The sequence below is a fragment of the Aptenodytes patagonicus genome, chromosome 16, assembly GCF_965638725.1.
Source record: "Aptenodytes patagonicus chromosome 16, bAptPat1.pri.cur, whole genome shotgun sequence".
NCBI lineage: Eukaryota > Metazoa > Chordata > Aves > Sphenisciformes > Spheniscidae > Aptenodytes > Aptenodytes patagonicus.
Genome location: NC_134964.1, coordinates 4,721,555 through 4,740,851, shown reverse-complemented (window position 1 = coordinate 4,740,851; position 19,297 = coordinate 4,721,555). Strand labels below are relative to the sequence as shown.

General features: G+C 48.3%; 2 protein-coding genes across 3 annotated transcripts in view; both read right to left on the bottom strand.

Moving 5' to 3' along the window:
* AXIN2 (axin 2) overlaps positions 1 to 13,053 on the bottom strand; it is a 49,024-nt gene extending 35,971 nt beyond the window's left edge. The window contains exon 1 of the mRNA XM_076354010.1: positions 13,034 to 13,053. The gene's annotated coding sequence lies outside the window, so the exon portion shown is untranslated. The remainder of the gene's footprint in view (positions 1 to 13,033) is intronic.
* The window catches only part of CEP112 (centrosomal protein 112), a 197,385-nt gene that overhangs the window by 4,766 nt on the left and 173,322 nt on the right, over positions 1 to 19,297 (bottom strand). Inside the window, exon 28 of one of the 2 annotated variants that reach the window (XR_012996651.1) lies at positions 16,719 to 16,734. The exons of the other annotated variant lie outside the window; for it this stretch is intronic. The gene's annotated coding sequence lies outside the window, so the exon portion shown is untranslated. Of the gene's footprint in view, positions 1 to 16,718; positions 16,735 to 19,297 lie in introns of those variants that run through there. 2 annotated transcript variants of the gene reach the window in all.

The window sequence follows — 19,297 nt, the reverse complement described above, 5'->3', positions numbered from 1 at the left end:
GGGGGACGTACTGGTGGGATGCCCGTCCCCGGCATGGCATGGCATGGGCGGCAGCTCCAGTGGGCAGAGGCAGAAACAAGCTGGCAACAGAGGCAGCGATTTCTGAGCATGGTTTGTACAGATCCAGATCTGCAAACCAGGGCTTGCCTTGGGCATTTGTAACATATGTTTAAGCGCTGGGTCCCATTTATCCACCCCGTCTGTGCAACTGATAACAGACTCATTAAAAGCACAACAGAAATGCTGAAATAACTGCTTATTATTCTAGCCATAACTTTAGACAATAACATAAATTCCATAGATTTAACCAATATACCATTGTCCTTTCATTACACAGGCACGTACCTAACACGAGAACAGAGAGAACAGCTTATATTAAATTGATTTCGGTTCATAAAGAATGTAATATCAGTGCAGGCTAAAAACCCAAGTTATTTAATACATTTAAAAGTATGCAGGTCCCACAAGCTTATACAGGTTCACATCTGCTAGTGCAGTGAGCACAGATAATGAGACTCTTATGTGATACACCTGACACCAGACAACACTGGAAATGTTGATCTGTCATGCGCGGCTGCAAGTAAAATGACAAAAACCTGTGGGCCAGGTACCTGGGGTTAATCAGCATCGAGCCCTTGGCTTCAGCAGTTTCAATAAAGCCACTGTGCTTCAGAGCCACTGGCGGTTTGGCTCTGCATTTCCAAGCAGGAGCAGTCGGGGAGTTTTGAGCGAGGGTGGGCTGTCGTGGGAGGACCGCTGGAACAGCCCCGTTCAGCAGCTGAGACACTGTTAAATATCCTGGACCCAAACCCAGCCCTTTGTCCTGGCGTGCACTAAAAAAATAACCTGCCTAACACTTCTCTCTGCTGTTACACTGGTGCAAATCGGGAGGAAAGGCTCACACCAGTATGAAACCTGCTGTACACCACTATAAACCAGTAAGAAAAAAAAAAAAGTCCAGGTGATTTTTCTTCTCTTGATGACTTGACGGAGGCCGAAGCAGCTGGGGAGGTTCTCCCTGGCTACTTGAAGTTGCATGGAGCCTCGACACCAGCCTGAAGTGGCAGCAGCCTTTCTGCAGAGGGGAGCCGGGATGTATTTTTTGGCAGCGGGGAAAGCCCGATTCCTTGGGCCACCCCCTTCATTGTGAATGCTTCGTGCATTAGCTCAGGGAACTCAGCCAGTTAAAAATAACCCTCCCCCGCACAAAAAATAGACAAAGAAAAAGGCTATTTATAGGCTGGATCAATTCCTCGGGCTGATTCACCGTGCGGCCCAGGAGCGGTTGCACTGGGGCAAGGCACGAGGGGCCGCACGGCTGCGCCTGCCCCGGCAAACCCCACGCGGGGTGACCACGGGCACATCCCGCTGACACGGGGGGACGGCGCCCGTTTAGCTGTAAAACAGCTTGACATCTACAGGCGACTGTTTTTCCTGTAACTACCAGGGGTTGGAGATGGGAGGACCCTCGTGTGCTTTTATAATTTTGATTTTAGTTCTTGTGTTTTCCGTTTATAAATGTATTTTTTACGTTTACCTCAGGTGGCTCCCCTCCCAGCTGAGTCCAGGCTGTTCCTTTATGTGCCAGTTCCAAATTCCTGGGTTTAAATGCCTCATACACGGACAGCAAAAGGGCCAGCTCCAAATGCCCAAAGAGAAACAGATGATTAGCCAAATAGTTTGATAAAACGCAGGGAGAATTATCCATCCACCTCAGCAGACAAGTTTAAATATGGATAAAGATAGTTGTAATAACATAGATACATTTTTTCCCATGTTGTTTTCTGTTTTGACTTCTTTGGGATCATTCAAAGGGAGGTTCAGGCTTTGATCTTCTCTATTGGCAATATTTTTTTCATCTAGGTTTTTATAGTTTGAGAAGAGATGTTACATGCTTGCAACAGAGACTATCAATATGATGTGGGTCTGAACAAAAAACCTGGTGTCAGGTTCTCCATTTGGAGTGTTACTTCAAGCTTTGAAGTTTGTAATGATTCAAAAGCATCTAGAGCTGCTACAAATGTTAATAAAATTAAAGCCATCTGAAAGTGAGGCTCGCATGTGCCTTTGAAAGTAGGTCTGTGATCAGTTATTACCCTCAATTACCTTGTTGTCCACTCTTTTAGCTCGAGGTTAAACTCTTAACACTTTGCTTTGAAGTGGTTATCCTTTTATCTATGACCGGACTGAGGAATTTAAGGGCAATAATCAATGAGAGCTTCATAAGAATAAAGGGGAGACAAGGCAAGGAAAATAGGTGTGAATGTTCCCTTAACGGGTTTGGAGGGGCTGGGAGGGACACTGAGCTCTGACGTGATCCTTAAAAAAAAAAGAAGAAAAAGAAAAAAAGGAGGAAAGAAAGAGAGGAAAAAAGGGGGGAACGAAAGAAAGAAAAAAGGAGCCCCAGCAATTTCCAAATCACTGCTAAAAATAAAGCAAAAGCACTAATTCAGGGTGGGGCTGGGAGTGGGGAGAGTACGGGGAGGTGAAGCCCTCATCAAAGGCGTGGGACGAGTAATGAGGCACGGAGATTCGATTAAAGTAGTGGCTTAATCACGGCTTTGATGTCCACCATGGCACCTCACCCTGCCGAGCCTCAGCAGGGATGGAGACGGGACGGGTCCCCCGCACCCGGGTCCCGCTGCCCTCCTCAGCAATGACCCCCCCACCCCAAAGCAAGTGGTCCCTGGGCCAAGCGTTGGCACCAGGAGCTGTACAGCAGGCTACAGGTGATTCCTTCCCAGCCCGTAGGATGCCCCAGCAAGGGGGTCTCTGCCCTTGCCCGGGAGCAGCAGCATCTCTGCCACCTGCACCTCCCTGGCCCCCAGAAGGTCCTCGGCCACCACACACACCCCCCTCGGTTCCCAAAACCCACCACAAAGCCGCCGCGGGATGCAGGAGTCCCTTCTTGGAGGAAGGCAGGCCCAGGGAAAGGGGCTCAGAGAATTAACCTGGCTGCTGTCTTGGTCTTGCCCGCTCGCTGTCGGCGAGGATGCTGGCGACACCCCTTGTCACACCCCGTGAGGACTCCAGCGTGCGACCCAGCACTTTCCCCGTGGAAAGGCAGCCAACCTCCGCTTTCACTCCGTCAGGGGAAAATTGGTGTAATACTCCCGGCCAATTTTTTTTTTTTTTAATTTATTTTAATCCGAGGTGCCCAAAGCAAGGTGTTGAAACGCATGTTGAGCACACCGAGTTTGGCAGGGGATCAAGTCCAAATGGCCTGGTTTTCTGAAGTCCCGAGCACAACCTACAACACCGTCAAGCGAGAGCTGCGTGTGCTCAGCATCTCCGAAAATCGCACCGCTTCGCTTTGATCTGGTGCCAACGTTTGGATCTGCGTGTCTAATTTAAGGTGCTTGGGTTGGAAAATGTTGACAATTATTGTTACTCTAAAATTAAATCAGTGCTTAATTATCAAAATTGATGGTAACTTAGAGTGGCATTTTCAAAAGAGCCTAAGGGAGTCAGAAGGAGATTTTCAAAGGCAGTTTAATATCTCAGGGCCATGTCTACCTCCTTGTACCTGCAGTTTCTTACTGACTGCTCCTGCTTCAGCGCCTTTTTAAGGCCATCCAAGAGATGCTGGGTTCTCTTTACCGAGAAGGTACAAGGTGGACCTGAAACCATGAGCGCAGACCAAAGTCTCCGGCCCTCCAAATGCACTTAGCTAATTCACAGTGGAAAATCAATTGGTTTTGGGTGCCTAATTCTCCTATAATCCTTTAGATAATCCCAGCTTTAGGCTTTCAGATACTGATAAAAAAGAAAAATTACAAGAAATGTGTGCAAATAGAATAGAAAACAAACATATATTTCATATAACTTTCAGATACTCTGAACTTAATATGAAATAGGTTGAGTACAATAGCAATAAAACATTGCTCAAGAGAGAGTAAAGGCACTGAGACCATGAAGCCTGAGGCCGAGAACACTGTTTCGTAATTAAGGTAGCCTCCAGACAACGATTGTCATACGCAGGCGTTGCTCAAGGACCCAACCATTATTGCTCTCATTATAATTTTTCAGGAGAGGATCTTTTTCTGGCTTGGCTCCACCTTCATTCAAAGCTCCCACTGGCCCCAGTCACTAACGAGGAAGCGTTGATTGAGAAACGCTAATGACAGCCTCCACAGGATGCAAAGGAGCGCGCCCGTGGGAGCCTTGCCCTGAGAGGGGCGGCTGTGGACCAGGAGGTCTGGTGAAAGAGGTGACACAAGCCAGGGACGTCAAATGCCATGTCTGGCATGAGGAAACCTGCAAGAGCAGCGCAGCGAGACGTGGATCGCTGAGCCTTGCGGAGCGAGGGAGGGCATGGCTGGCTGACGATGCACCCTGGGAGGATGCTCGTGCTGCCGCAGCCCGGACCAGGTGGTCACTTGCTGGTTAAATGGGGTCCTGCTGGTCTTTGTGCATCGAACCAGTTGAAAAAGGACTGGCAGGAAGGATTTTCCAAAGAAAACTGAGCTGACTTTTAAAAAAATCCTGATCAACCCTATATTGCAACCAAATAGCTGCTTTTTTTTAATTGCAATAAAACACGGGAGCTGTAGTTTCTATGTCTCATGCTCTGTGCTTTTCCATAGACCTAGACTGCATTTCCCACGAAAGGCTGGGCTTCGTGCCTGGGCAAGGAGAGCAGGGGGGAGCAGAGGAGCACACGTGTGGCTGGGAAATGGCAGCGTCAGACATCCCACACAGCGACGTCCGCTACGGATCACTGCTGCATTTCAGAATTCACACATTCTGGGTTTTGGCTGAAATTGGCCCTGGAGTTTCAGCTTTGCCATGGAGGGGGAAAAAAGCCTGAATTAGAAACTCCTCTCTGTTTGTAGAAAATTTGATTTCCCACCAAAATCCAAATTTGGCTAAAAAATTTCAGTTGGTCGTAATGACGCCATCTGGTCCTGAATGAATCTTATTGGAATTGCAGGATTAACTCCCAGCATCTGACGTTACATTGAGCATGACCATGCCTGTCTACACTTAACTGCTGACCTATCTTAATCATCCTAGTAATTAATATGCTGAAGCAAAGTCATGTTCCAACACAGTCTAATTTTCTAGCGAAGACAAGTGCCAAGGAGGATTAGAAACAAATGGGAACACCCTGAGATGGCTTCCTCATACACCGAGCCACCGTGGGTCATTGCTCCTCTACCCCCAGAGCCCTTCACGTGTGAACCCAGGAGGACCGACTCCCGTCCCAGCTAATTCCTGGCTAAACAGAAATCCCGAATTGTGGTGGCAAGGCCGGGGCTGAGCCACTCGCTCCTGCTCCAGCTGCTCTGATGTTTGGCCAATTATCAGCATCTGCATACTCAGGCAAGAGGGAGGTAGTGTAAGAAGGAAGAAACGCTTTCAAGTTCTCATTGCTTCTGTAATAACGCTTCTGCTGGACAGCCTGCCCAGAGACGGTCGGGGCACAGCCCAGCCCTTGGGGAGCCTCCTCGGCCGCTGGAAATCCCAGCCAGCTGTGTCGTGGGGAGCAGGGGCTCATCCCGTGGAGGGCTGAGCCCCATCCCATAGGACGGGGCTGGCTGCAGCAACGTACCCTCTTGCACTACAATTATTACTTAATTTTTTTTTTTTCCCAGCTCATTATATTGAAGAATGGAGTCAAATACCGTCGAGAAGATCGCTTTGCTCTAAAATGTCCCGATCCCTCTGCAAAGCGGTGGAGGTGGCCAAGCACACACCGCTGTGCCGCTCTGCTCCCTGCACCAAGCCCCCGATAAATGCACGGGGTTTTTTTCCTCCCAGGGGGCTGGGACTGACCCGGGCAAAGGCTGCACCGGTGCCTGCACCCCTGAGAGGAGCTGCTGCTGCGCTCGCAGGCAGACAAGCCCTAGCTCGGGTCCTCCCCCAGACCCAGGCAAACCTTGCAGGGAGGGGACCAGCTGCCTTAATCCTTGAGAAAGGGGAAAAAACAGTGCCACCAAAAGACCACATATTCAGAGGAGTAGTGCCTGGAGCTGCAGGACCTCTCTCCATCCCAGCCCCATCACACCTCCACGAAGCGGGGGCTCAGTGTAGCAGCAGTTTCCCACAGCCAGACAGGAGTCACGGGCTAGTGAAGATCAATCGGGTTCTTCTAAGGGTTTAATTCATTTTCTCCCCCACCCAAGATAAATGGACCTCTCCTGGGTCTCATCTTGATGGTTCCCTCCCTCCTCCTTCAGCACCTTCCACTACATGAGCTCTTCCCTTTTTCTCCCTCCATCAGGTTTAAGAGAGAAGGCAGATAACAAAGAGAGCAACTCCCCTCCCCATGTTTTACCCATTCCTCTAATGTATTGCCCCAAAAGCCCCCCGGGACGCTGTGCCGTGTGCATACTGGGGCAGACTGGTCCTATTGCAACTTCTCCTTACCCTGATACATGACCCACCACCTCCGCTTAAACCGACACCATCTCAGGTGTCCCTTGCCTTTAAAAGAGCAGGGGGTGATCCCAGGCTCCTGCAAAACATCCTCCTCTCCCGGAGGGGAGCCGGGGCTGGGTGAAACCTCGCTGGGTCCCCCCTGAAATGGCAGGCGGGGAGGAGAGGCACAGCCGCCCTTTGCGAGGCCGCGGTGAGGTTTTGTGACTCCGAAGAGTTGGCAAATCCCCGGATAAAAAGGGAAATATGTTCATAATAAATAACACTGAAGTAACACGTTGCGAAATATTTACTCCCTCGGAAAGGCGGCTGTTTGCTTTCAGTGAAGCTGCTATCTGATCCTCTGCCAAACGGCGCTGAATGGCTGTAAAAGATACTTTTCTGTGGTTGGCGAGAGAAAACCAGGTGCCCAAAAGTGCAATGACTGCGTGTGCGTGGGCATGCGTGTGCGGGGGGGAGATGTGCACAGAGTCTCGGGGGTCTCCAGCTCCTGCGAGCCCCTCTAATGCTTCTGCAGAGCAGAGACACCATGGAGTCGAAACTTTAATTTTAATACAACTAATCATATGTCAGTGTAGAGACTGGGGGAAGGAGAAGGGGGGCGGGGAAGAAAGAGGTGTTGATAAAATACTTGTTAGAAAGAAAATTGGATTAGTGGTGCCATTCTGGCCATGAAGTTCTTTGAGCTAGAGAAAAGAAAATAATAATCTTGTTCCTTTTTTCCCCCTCTCTCCGCAGCCCACAGAAGGCCTCACAGCCAAAACATCAGTCCTTCTAATCTTATTTTCTTTTTTCTACCATGTATTTTATTAACCCCTTTTCTCATTTAACTACTATGAATAGCTCAGTGGGTAACATCCTTCTTAGAAAGTGAAAACCTCCTTGGAGATGCGGTGCAAGAAGAGAAATGCAGACAAACTTCCAGCTCCCGCACCCAGAAGAAAAGCCCCCTCTGTAATCCTGTCTGGTGAATCCCGACATTGTACCCCAAGGTAGCCGCGAGTTCCAGGTCCCCTCTTCGGAGCAGAGACAGTCGGGGAATTTATCTGCCGACACGCTAGGAGATTGTTCCCGGCTCTGTAAGCTCCACGGACATGGAGCGAAGATTAGAAAATAAACAAACGCCCATGCTTCTTGTTGGGAAAGTATATAAATGTATATAGCACTGTGAGATGAAGTCGGGCACTCTGAATTACCTTTCTTTTACAGCTTCCCTCGCCAGCTATCGGTCACATACAATGAAAACCCCCAGTGTGGGCTGGGATGCTCGCGGCGGCGAGCCCAGCACCCCTGCGCCGGGGCTGGGGGGGGGGGGGGGGGCTCTGGGCCAGGCACCGTGCTGCTGGTGGCACAGGGGCTTTGAGTGGTTTTATCCCTGCCAGCCCAAAGGGATACCTGATTTGTCCTCTTCCACCCACGGCAGGACTTTGCGCCCCAAGTGAGACATGGTCAAACTGGGATCTCAGAAAGCACAGGGGCCAGTCTTCCCTCTGCGCAACAGTGGTATAAATGCGGCCAAAAGAAAAAAAAAACACAATTAAAACATCAAATCCAGTGGAGATAGGCCTGCCCTGCACTGCTGTAAGTGAGAACAGAGATTTGGCCTCGCCATAAAGAAAATACCAGCTCCAGCGAGCTTGGCTGCCGCCTCCTTCCCTGCGAGCAGCAAACCTTCCTGGGAGAGGAGTGGGAGCAGGATCCAGCCCCATGCGATATTTGTGTGTTATTTTCCTTGACAGCTGTGGTGCATAGTGGTAAGTGCATGTTTAATTCATTCACAATTTATGGTGTAATGAGAACAATGAATGTGTCTGAGGGAATAATTGCTTCACGGCGGGGATGCTGGAGAGTTCAAGTTGGTTGGCACCTGGACTTTGAATCGGGGCTGGCGGGGATTGGCTCCGCTGGCCCCACAATAGCACCGATAACAAAGCTGCCGGGGACAGGGAGGGGGTTCAAAGTCACCCCGCGCCCCCGCGCCGCCTGGGCGAGCTGCAAGAGCCTTTCGCCAGGACGGCGGCAGCCGGATCCAAGCCCCGTTCGATCCGTCTGGCCCCATTTACCGGGCACCCGGCGAGGGCTGCAAATGTGGTAACTGGCTTTTTTCAACCTGCATTTACAAGCGAATTTTGTTGTGCTGCAAATCCATGCCCCTTGAAAACCAGCGCTGCGCTTCCCCCCCGGCCCGTCTCCCTTTAAGACCCCTTCACCGCTTGGTCCTGGCCATGTCTACCAAAAACCTCCTTTTGTTGGGGGTGTAGAGAGGGGGTTGACCCTTTCCAGTGTCCTCAGCAGCCACATGGAGTTTCGGAGGCCTCAGAGGTCAAGAGCATCCATATGGAGGGCCCAGGAGCTCCGTGCGTCTCCCAGCTGTCCCCACGGCAGCTGCGCTTGCAGCCCCCGAACAAAGCTCATTAGGGGGTTCGTTAGGACGCTTGGGGGTTGCTCTGTGCTGTCCTGGAGGAGCCCTGAAATCAAACCACCTCAAGAAGGCTGCAGCCAGAAGAAGGCATCCCGCTTGGCTCCATGTACGAACGGCTAATTATTCATCAGGCTGAGAGCAGGTAGATCGCGTTATCTATCGCGGGCTCTTTCCTACAGCAGCTGAGCGGGGCCAGATTCAGAGTCGACAATAGAGATGCAGACAAAGCATTGCTCAAGCCTTGGCCCATGCACTGCGAGATCTGCAGCAGCCCTCTCAACAGCTCCTGCCTCTTGGCACCTAGCGGAAACGCGGATCTGATTTCTCAGACAGACGTGTCAAAGCACGAGCAACAAATCTTCCATGCCACAAATCCTCCCTGAGGAGATCATCTATCAGGATGGGGCTCTTGGACCCAGCATCGCATATCTGAGGGAAACAGGCTTGTAAAGTGCTGTGAGACTCTCAGATGGAAGGTGCCATATAACCACAGAGGCTGTTGTTAATTATTACACCGTTATATTGGGGAGCTGTGCTATAGACCATCAGCGCTCGAGTTTTTCCATACATGGACCGCACAGGATGGAGCTGGGTCCCCATTCTCCTTCTCCATATGGGAAAGCCACGGGCTGGGGATGGGCTTGCCTTGGACATCTTTCAGAGATGCTGAGCCGAGAGCCCTGTTACACATTAACCCCCGCGCAGGGCTCTACAAAACGTTTTGAACATGTATGTAACACTTGGTAGCAAACGGAGTCTGCTTTTAGCTGGGGCAACATCGGGGTACGAGCAGATGTGGGCCAAGCTGATCAGCAAACCACTGCAAGGGCTTTCCTTTAGGGACCGGACGGCACTTTTTTTTTTTAAAGTGTTTAAATGGTTTAGGTGCATAAGTTCAAAGCTGTCGCTTGAGTTAGAAACTTAATTCAGATTAAAAGGATCAAGATTTTAAGCTCCTATGTCCCCTTGAAAATATCCCACCTGTCTACACGATGGAAATAGCCACAGTTAAGACTGGAAGACAGAGTTTAGGTGCAGACAGCAACATGAATTTGTAGTCCTGACAGAGAACCGTGTTTTATCCCATCTAGTCTGAGGTTAAACACCATGTTCTGTCAAGCCACATACGGAGGAAAACATGGTTTGGCAGCGGCGTCTTGCATAACCACGGTTAAACATGGCATACCTCCGCGGGGCCGCTGCTGCAGCGGCACACGATTTGCATCGCGTGGAGCAGCTGCCAGTTTTACTTTCATCTGCGTCTTAGGAACATCGAGGAAGCAGCGTTGCTGTAAATACATCAGCCCTTACGTCCTCCCTGTAATGCTCTGTCTCTTCAGCGCTTTCTCTGGAGCTACAGCTGCTCACCGTAAACCCTGATACCTCTCTGCCTGGGGAGGAAAAATAACAGACGCCGAGTGCTTAAAGGGAGACCCTGCCAGGACGCAGTCTTCATCTCTCCATGGGCAAGAAAAGGTTAAAACCAAACGTGACTGCAGATGTAAAACGTGAATTTGACTGGGCCTCGGCACCTTCTCCCCCTGCTCCGTCCCCTCCCGAAGCTCAGCCGTGGCCTGAGCCCCCCTGAAAGTCCCATCCCCGGAGGAGGATCCAGACCCACTCCCGAGCCCAGTCTCCTCTCTAGTCTTCCAACCGATAAACGCAGCCCAGATGACAGGTCGGGATACAAATAAAACCATCCATAATTGCACATTGTTAATTACTGAGGGTGTTTGGGTTTCTTGGAGAACATTAGGTTGTGAAGAGCCTCACTCAAAAAGCCCTTAGGGCATTCAAATCAAGGCAAGCATCAAAACCCATCGCTGTTTTGAAAACACAGCTTCAAATGCATGCTGTGGAGGGGAAAGGCTTGAACCCGCCTGCCCAGTAAATAACACGCCCTGGAAGGGCTCCCTGCTACAAAGCCAGCTGCGTGCAAGGGCAAAGGCTGCGACCTCGGGGGTACAAACATCTGCAGGAGCCTCCAGGGAGTCCCAGGACTCAATGGAGGGTGATTTCAGCAAGGCTTTAACCACAGCCTTCATCCAAACACTGGAAGTACTCATCATGCCACAGGCAAGCGAGGGAGGTGTTTCCTCTACACTGTATTTTCTCTGTTGTTCTCCCAAGCCTCGTCTTTCGTGCCCATGCAATGTCGCTCTGAGGCTGCACTTGAGAGATGCATTTTACAGCATTGTTCTTCACCAGCTTGGAAACAATTAGAAGAAAAGTCAACTTAGGAAGAAACTGTTGTCAAAGAATTGTGACTGATAATTGCAACCCCTGAATATATTTTTAGCTAGACCAAACCAATGTATAATATATAATTATGTTTTTTTATAATGATGGAACAGTATTGCAGGCAAGTAAAGTGTGCAAAGAGGGATTGAAAGCAGCAAAAAGTAAAATTCACAAATTAAAAAGACAAAGTAATTAATATACACCAAATTCAGGGAAGAGATTACAAATCAAGAAAAAGGACATGGTAAAATCTCTAACTAGCAGAACTGAAGACAGTTCAAAGGACAGTGATTTTTAAGAAAATGTTGCAATGAAAGATGCTTTGCATGATGTGTCCACTAGTAGATCAAAGTGAAAGACTAATGGTGCAAAGTCAAAAGTGTTCTGTGTTTGGGAAAAGAGCCAGATAAGCTATTAGAATGGAGATGGAACCCTTCTATTGCAAAAGATAACATAAGAATATATTATATATCCTACAGCAAAACATGACTATCAGCAAAGCTGCCTAAGACTTTTTCAAAAGCTGGTCTCGCAGCTTGGCAGGCCACTGCCATGCTCTGTAAGACGTCCTGCTCGGAGGGGAAGGTCTGGGGGACCACAGAAGACAGCTATGTTGTGTCAGTCTTTAAAGACACGTGGGATGTTCCACGTTATTATTGACGTAAGCCCTGAGTTTAATTCCAAATGGGATAAGAGATTGATGCTCAATAAATAAAGATTTAAAAGAACGCATTATAATTAATGCCGGTCTATTTAATAACGTCCTATTGAATTAACTTGGTATTATTTTTCATGGTATTTTAGAGAAGAAACGGATAACTAAAAGATAGGAAATTACAACCTGTTGTGAGATTGAGGGAACTTGCTCTGTTCTGCTTAAACAGATTTAGTCAGAGAGGATCTGATCACAGTCAGTAAGAACGTAGAAGAGGATTTCGACAGCATTTGGGTAGTAGTTCTTTTTCTAACAGAGTTGTTCTATTTCAGCCAAACCCACTGGATTTGAAGCAGAACATTAATTCAGGGAAGTTTTAGGGATGGTGTCCCTAGGCCATTCCTGAGTCCCTTTTGGTCTTTAGATCTCTAAATACAAGCTTCTAAGCACCCATGCAGCTATTTCGCAGCTTAGCACTCGTATATGTACATTTACTTGGAAATAGCTGTCATATGAAAAAAAGAGAAATAAAGGTCTGTAGATCCAGAGAGATCTGCACATATCCATTAGAAAGCTTCTAGTAGTCGCATGAATTCCAAAATATTATTTCAGTTTAAGCTTGGCATTTCTCACCCTCTTCCTTACAATGACTACGTACCTCACAATGACTACCTGGCCAAAACCCAGCACCTTCTGTAACAGCAGCACTTGGAGGCGAAGGGCCACCAGTCCCTCCTCCACCGAGCGCTTCCCATCCTATAGCTTAATGTGACAGTGGCCATAATCTTCAAAAAAACACACGTGCACGTTGCAGAGGCTCAACCCGAGCAATGCCCCCCTCTTCCTCTGCAAAGGGCCCTCTGCAGAGGTAAAAGCGAGGCGGAGCGATGAACTGGGGAGGGCTCAGCCGCACTCCCGGCGGGGGCATTCCCCGCAGGGGGAGCCGGGGCGGCCCAGTCCCCGGCGCTCACACGCATCTCTGGATGCTCAGGCCCATCTGTCGAGGTGGCATCACGCCAAGTCACGAGCGGGCTGGATCCTGCGCGAGGCTCAGCATCGCAGGCCAGCTTAGTACCGCTTACTCACAACGGCGTGGGCTCGCTCCTGAGAACAAAGCTCTTGCATCTATCCTAAAATACGGTTTAGCATTGCCTGGAGAGAAAGGATCAACCCCCACCAGAAATATGTGAAAGAAAATAGTCCGCAGCCCTTATTAGATCCATCAGAAAGGTTAAATAACTTGATTCCACCAACATATCACAAAGTACTACTGATGCACAAACCCACTCCACATGGGAAGCTGCTTCCACCAGTGTGAAACCCTGCCAACTTACCGCAGGGCAAGACCTTCAGTTGTCCTTTGCAGACAAGATGTTCACATGAGCCTTTCTACAGTCACCCGACAGCAAAGGTGGAGCTGCTGACGCAGAGGGCTGTGCACGCAGCTCGTGGGGCGCCGAAGGATTTTTCTGGGCAGAAAGAAGGTAGAGATGTGTACAATACTGCTGTTCAGAGAAGGGCTGCCTCAGCTTTGAGGAAGACATTTGGGACCATAAACCAGCTCAGGTATAACCTGCACTAAAGGCAGAGGCTAACCATCAAACCCGGCTGTAGGTCTGATGCCCCCAGAAGGTCCCTATTCATCAGCGCATCCAAGCGTGGGGATGGGCCTGGACTTAAGTGCAGGCTTAGGGTTAAGTGTTTGCACATGTGCTTTATTGAATTAGGGCCAAAGGTTCAGGTGGGAAGTGCCCCGCTGGGAACTGGCTGGTCGGTCCTGCTACTTTTTGTCCATGATCTGCAAGCGCTCCGGCCCTGTTGTTGTTGGGGCAGGGCCTGGGGTGGCAGCTGGACCCCGTTGCTCTAACCGGAGCCTGTCTGCAGGTGCCTGGTTACTTTTTTACTACACCCGGTATTTATATTTCAAACTGTAGCATAGTAGCCCAGTGGTTTATGGCACCCATAGCGCTGGCAGGAGGAACCATGGCAAAGGTCTGAAAAAAGGCACTGAAACATCGCTGGGGCCACCATCTGGGGACAGGGTTGGCAGGAGATGCTCCTCTGGTTGTCTGCTCTGTGTGTGTGCTGCTGCAGAAAGGGGGATCCATGTGTTTGCTGTCCTCTTATTTAACAACTTCTGCCTTTACAGCAAGGAAGCTGGGCCTCGTCCAAACCCTGTAAGCTCTAAGAGAAACTTTCAGGAGATTGAAGTTGGCTCTAGGCGAGAAGTTGTGGGTCTCACCGCTCCTTGCTCAGGAGCAAGCTGGGGGAAATGCAACACGTGAAGCCCCACGTGCCCCATCTCTGTGCCCACGGGAGGCTGAAATCCCCTTTCTCTATGCTAAATGCTCCAGCAACAGGAAGGTGAACTTGGATCAGTTGTGTGACAGAAGCCCCAGGAGCTGGACCAACCGGCAGATGACAACCCAGAGGGCCCACTGTTCACTGTTTCATGGTAGGTCTTACTGCTTTGCACTTGTTCAGATGCAGCCACAAACGGGTGTCCTTCCAGCTGTGCTCAGAGCAGCAAAACGGGTACGTGCACTTCTGTGTCTGCCTCCAGCAGAAGGACGTGTCCACCTCACGTATGTGGCAGCCACATCTTACAAAACCGCTCGATGCTCATGTGCCAAGAGAGGAGAAGCCGAGAGCAACTCCAAGTCTCCAAAACCACACCAGCTCGGTCCTGCAGCTCCCAGGGTTTCCCGGGCGGAGCAGCAGTGAACTGCCCCGCTTGCTGTACCCTCCGCAGGAGATGTCAGTAACACAGGTGGTCCTCCGGAGTGAACCTACAGGGCTTGGTCTAGAGCCAGCTGCAGTCTCCTGAAAGTTTCTCTTTGAGTTTAAAGGGTTTGGATTAGGCCCAGCTTCATGGCTGTAAAGGCATGGAAAAGGTAAGAGTAAAGGCATGTAAAGAGGAAAGGTTTAAACATGAGGATAGCAAATACTGTGACAAAACTGGGTCTCCATTATGAAGTCAGGGGAGAAAATGGAGACTGTCACTTATGGTGCGTTACTCAAAACCTTCAGAAAGAGGCAAAGTAGGTGGTTGGATTGTGGCTAGCCTTGTGACTTGCCTATTGCCTCTACCTAACCCTGCCTGCTCTGCAGCTTCTCCGTCACTTTAGCTATGAGACGCCTGCATTAAAAACACCTTTGCATTCCTTTTCTCTGCAAATCAATCAATCCCGTGGGTTACTTTGGAAAAAATGGTTGATTCAGTTGGTTTCTCCAGGTGTTTTGCTACAATCAGTGAGGAAAGGTTGAAATTGCAGAATAATTTTAGGGGGGTCCAGAAGACTTCTGGCAGTGAGCCAGGCTCCCTTCCCTCTTGCAGGAGCTCCACGGTGGTGACCCACCTGGCACCATCACTTCGATAAACAGCCTTTAAAGAAAGGGAGAGAATTACCTGAGGAGGAGCCAGTGTCTCTCTTCGGGAGCTGAATCCCTGTTACTGATGGGTTTATCACCTCATTACACTGAAACCTGGGGGGGAGGCTGTTCATTTTTTATTTTGGCAACTTCAGCTTGCCACTAAACCATTAGGACTGTCTGTCTCCTAGTGGGTGGCAGGTTTTCTTCCCTCCTGATTTACGAAGAATTACAGGACCTGGTGAGGGATATTGCTCGGTCAGAGCACATTGCCTGTATTGATCTAACATCTAATAAAATGGAAGATCTTTCTCCAATTATTTCAAGTGCAAAGCACTTGATTTTGTGTTATTTCCACTTGCATTTGAAATATATATGGCGTGTGGATAAATTCACGCAACCTAATTTTAGGACTTTTAGAAATTTTTCCATAACCACCTTTAACTGGAGTGCCCATGCTGCTCTATAAACAGGGAAAAACCAACAAAACATGATCTCCTCAGCACAGATCACTCACAATTTCAGCTGTAATATTCAGCTCTATTAGGAGCAGTAATTAACGGTAAATGAAGTCATTGAATGTTTGCTCCGCTCCAGATCTGTGCCTGGATGAGGCCTGGATGCCCAGTGGCTAAATCATCTGCTAAACAGGTTCTTAGTGCCATAAATGCACCGTGGGCTCCGTAAACAAGCGCTGGGGAGACTCGCCCTTTCTGGTGCTCAGAGCACCCCAATGTAGGCATTTTGCTGAAATACTCAGCTACAGACTTTGGAGAGGTATTTAAATTTCATACAGTGCTAGCCTGGAATTTATGAAAACAGTATGTTTCAGGTATCTGAATGCCTGAGGAGCTTTATGTTACACCCAGTGTTACCAGATTTGTGGCAGGACAGCAAACTGCGCACCGGTTCCCCTAAGTCCAAGGCTGGCACCCTGATGGATGCATAAATCTTACACAAGTAGGCTAAAAATCTGGGTTAAACAGAGGACTGAAGAGATATAACTCAAATCTCCTCACTCCGCTTTGCCGAAGCATCTTCACACAGATCCAGCTGCTCTGCTATTTGAGCTCTGAATTTCTCTCAAAGGAAGCAACCGGGGAAAAGGAAGAGGGGAAGTATCTTTTCCTCCTCTGCCTGCAAACTTCCGCACAGCGGTTTTGATGCAAATACATTTATTGCTGATACGAACAGGAAGGTTCGTTCAGGCGGTGTGAGCCATGGGCCGGGTGTTTTTGGTGGAGGGCTCACTGGGACTCACGTGCCATCAGCGCTCGCTTTCCTGGAGGTGCGGCTGACTGGGGAAAGGAAAACACAGGCTTCGTGGGCTGGAGGTGTTCTCAGGCTGCTGGTGAGGTCAAATGGAAATAGTAAATAGAGCATTCAAGATACCCTGTATGGTCTGTGAGCATCGATTACATATGCAGCCGAGTTGGCACTTTGAGGTTTCATCCAACTGAGCTTTACAAACATGAGCTTCAGCACCTCTTCGAAGAGGCTGTGAGCACCTTCTGTTAGTGCGCTACACAACGTACCCTGCCACAGCGACAGCGTGCAGCACAGCCAGGAGCAGCTCCTGTCTGCCGGTGCCGATTCCCCATCCCTTCACTGCCCCACTGCGCTGTCCTCCAGCAGGAACCTGGGACAAGCGACATTTCATCTCCTACAGCCCAGGGAAGATGAGGGAGAGGGAAGAGTTGATTAAAATCAGAGTTTTCATTCAGAGTTTTCATTCTAGATTCAAATCTGTACTGAAATTAGTCAGCCAATGACCTCATCCAACAGAGATGAACAAACAAGAAGATGACAAGCAAGTGTCGATAAATCTCAGAAGACGTAACATCATTCCTGAGCACAATTAAACACAGCCTTACAAACATCCAGGCTCTGACTGTTCATGAAATCCATATGGAGTCATTAGCCTTCTTAGGTATGTTTTTCCACCACCCTTAGATGCAGAATGAGAGCCTGACTGTATAAAAACTCACTGAGATTTAGGTAGGCTCTGAATTTAAAGAGAAAGAGCCATTTCTGAGGAAGCCCTTTCTAAAAATGCTTGCTCTGGAAGAGTGGTCAACTGTGAATCCACAGGCCATTGCAGACAAACTCCCTAGATTGACCAGCCGCATCTTCAGTGCCGTGTCTGTGCTACAGCTAATGGTGGAGTTCAGCAGGAAGGAAACCAGCGGGTCAACAACTGCATCAGTATTGTGTGTTATAGGGTAGCTGTTACCTCTCGGGTCATATAGACTGTCAACCAAATCTCATTAAACATGTCCTGCACCCTCCAGGAGTTCTCAGCACTACTGCATTGGTCCTCAGTGAAGAGACAAGGGTGATACTATAGAGCCGTCGGTTTCAGCTCAAGATCACTTTGACCGACAGATTTCTTATGGATTCTACGTCCAGAATTTTAATAAATTCCTTGAAGCCTTTCCTTGGGCAGAACTGGACAAAGTTAACCTCAGCATTAGTTTGGCTGGGATAAGACAACTGCAGAGTTCGGACCCACAACCTTCATTTGAAACGATGGCCAAATCTGCCTGGTTTTAAACTTTGATACCAGGCTTCAAATGGGAGAAGAACAAGATTCCTAAAGTATCAATCTGGTGAATAGATGTTATGAAGTTGGAAGTATTGTGTTATAACTTAACTGTCCAGCTGAGATAAAGGACAGTTTATCCTTTACTTTGCTCCTTTTACAGACACACATTTCCTTGTTTTCAGTCCTAAGTACTGAGACTAAGGCTGATACATGCGCTGACATATATAATGCACATCTCCCTTTCCACTAAGCTGCATGTTCATGCAGCATGTGAGACAAAACAGGCTGTTGGGACCCAGCTGTGCAGATAAAATTGTTTTAGAGAGCTGCTCAAAGGAGGTCGCAGCTCTAAATCCTCCTTGTGTGAAGGTAAGCTGCGTGCCCAGCTTCCCAAGGCTCTTCCAAAAATACTACCTTGAATATTGGATATATCTGGATTAAAACGATAACTAAGTTCACCGCTGCTAGCAACAGCTTAGGAGAACCATCAGGAAAGAAAACGTCTCTTCTCCAAAGGCCTTGAAGCAAGCACAGCACTTAACGGCCTGTAACCCACGGTCAGGGTCATGGGATAAAGGCTGGATCAGCAGAGATCAGGATCAGGGACTGCAAAGCAAGGGCATGACACAAGGTCTTCACTCTTTTCTGTTACCATGTTTGTCTGTCAGTGAAGGAGAGATCATCTCGTCATAGCAAATGGTAAATAATTTATACATTGTCCAGGGGCTTGACTTATTTACATTATTACAAATGTCAGATAACATGAAAGAGAGCTGCATAATTGCTATGTAAAAGTGTTACAAACTGCTCCCAAACGCAGCACACACACAGACACACTCCTCCTCTCTCACATTTTTGCAGGATCAGATCCTTATTCAGTTCTTTCAATGCTTTTTCACAAAAAATCATTTCTAATTTAGGGAGGAAAAGTTTTATTTAATTATCTTCTTCTTTTTGGTTTGAATTGACCAACTGCGTATCTTCCACTGGCTTTATCAAAGAAGCCACCAGTACCAGAGCACATCTAATTTTAAGTGGGCTTTAGTTGGCAGACTTAAAATTGATCATGCATTTTAGTTTCAGTAACTTGCAATTTCTGCGCTCTTTGATAGTGCACTTTAAAGAACAAGTCTTCTTTAATGACAAAGGCTTAAAAGAAATGACCTTTCTGAACAAAATATCAAAGCTTAGAAAAGATAGTTCCCTGAAAAAAAGTCTGAATTAAAATGACCTTGTGTTCTGAAACTTTTTCATACAATATCTGACGTCTTACTTTTCCTTTGTACCCTCAGAACGAGACCAAGTATAATTTAGTAGTGTGGTGCCTCCAGTACATTTTGTGATTTGCGAAGGACTTGCAGTGCATTAAGATAATTAAAAAAAATCCCATATACACTCTCTATCAAGACTGCTTGTCGTTAGAATCAAAGCTGTGCATGTGTGTCAGAAAATTCAATAAAACACCCTAAGATATTCTAGCGATCGCAAATATTTTCTTCTAGTCACAATAAAATCTTTTTCTGTGCAGAAAACTCATGTCTGAGTTTGAAACCACAGTCGGTAGAGATTTGGGCAAGTAACAGGAGTATCTGCTGTCACCAGTACAATTAAAGCACTGTTGCAGAAGAAAGCAGAGGGCTGGGAGAAGGAGGAAGGTTGTATCCCTTTTCTTCCAACCGCA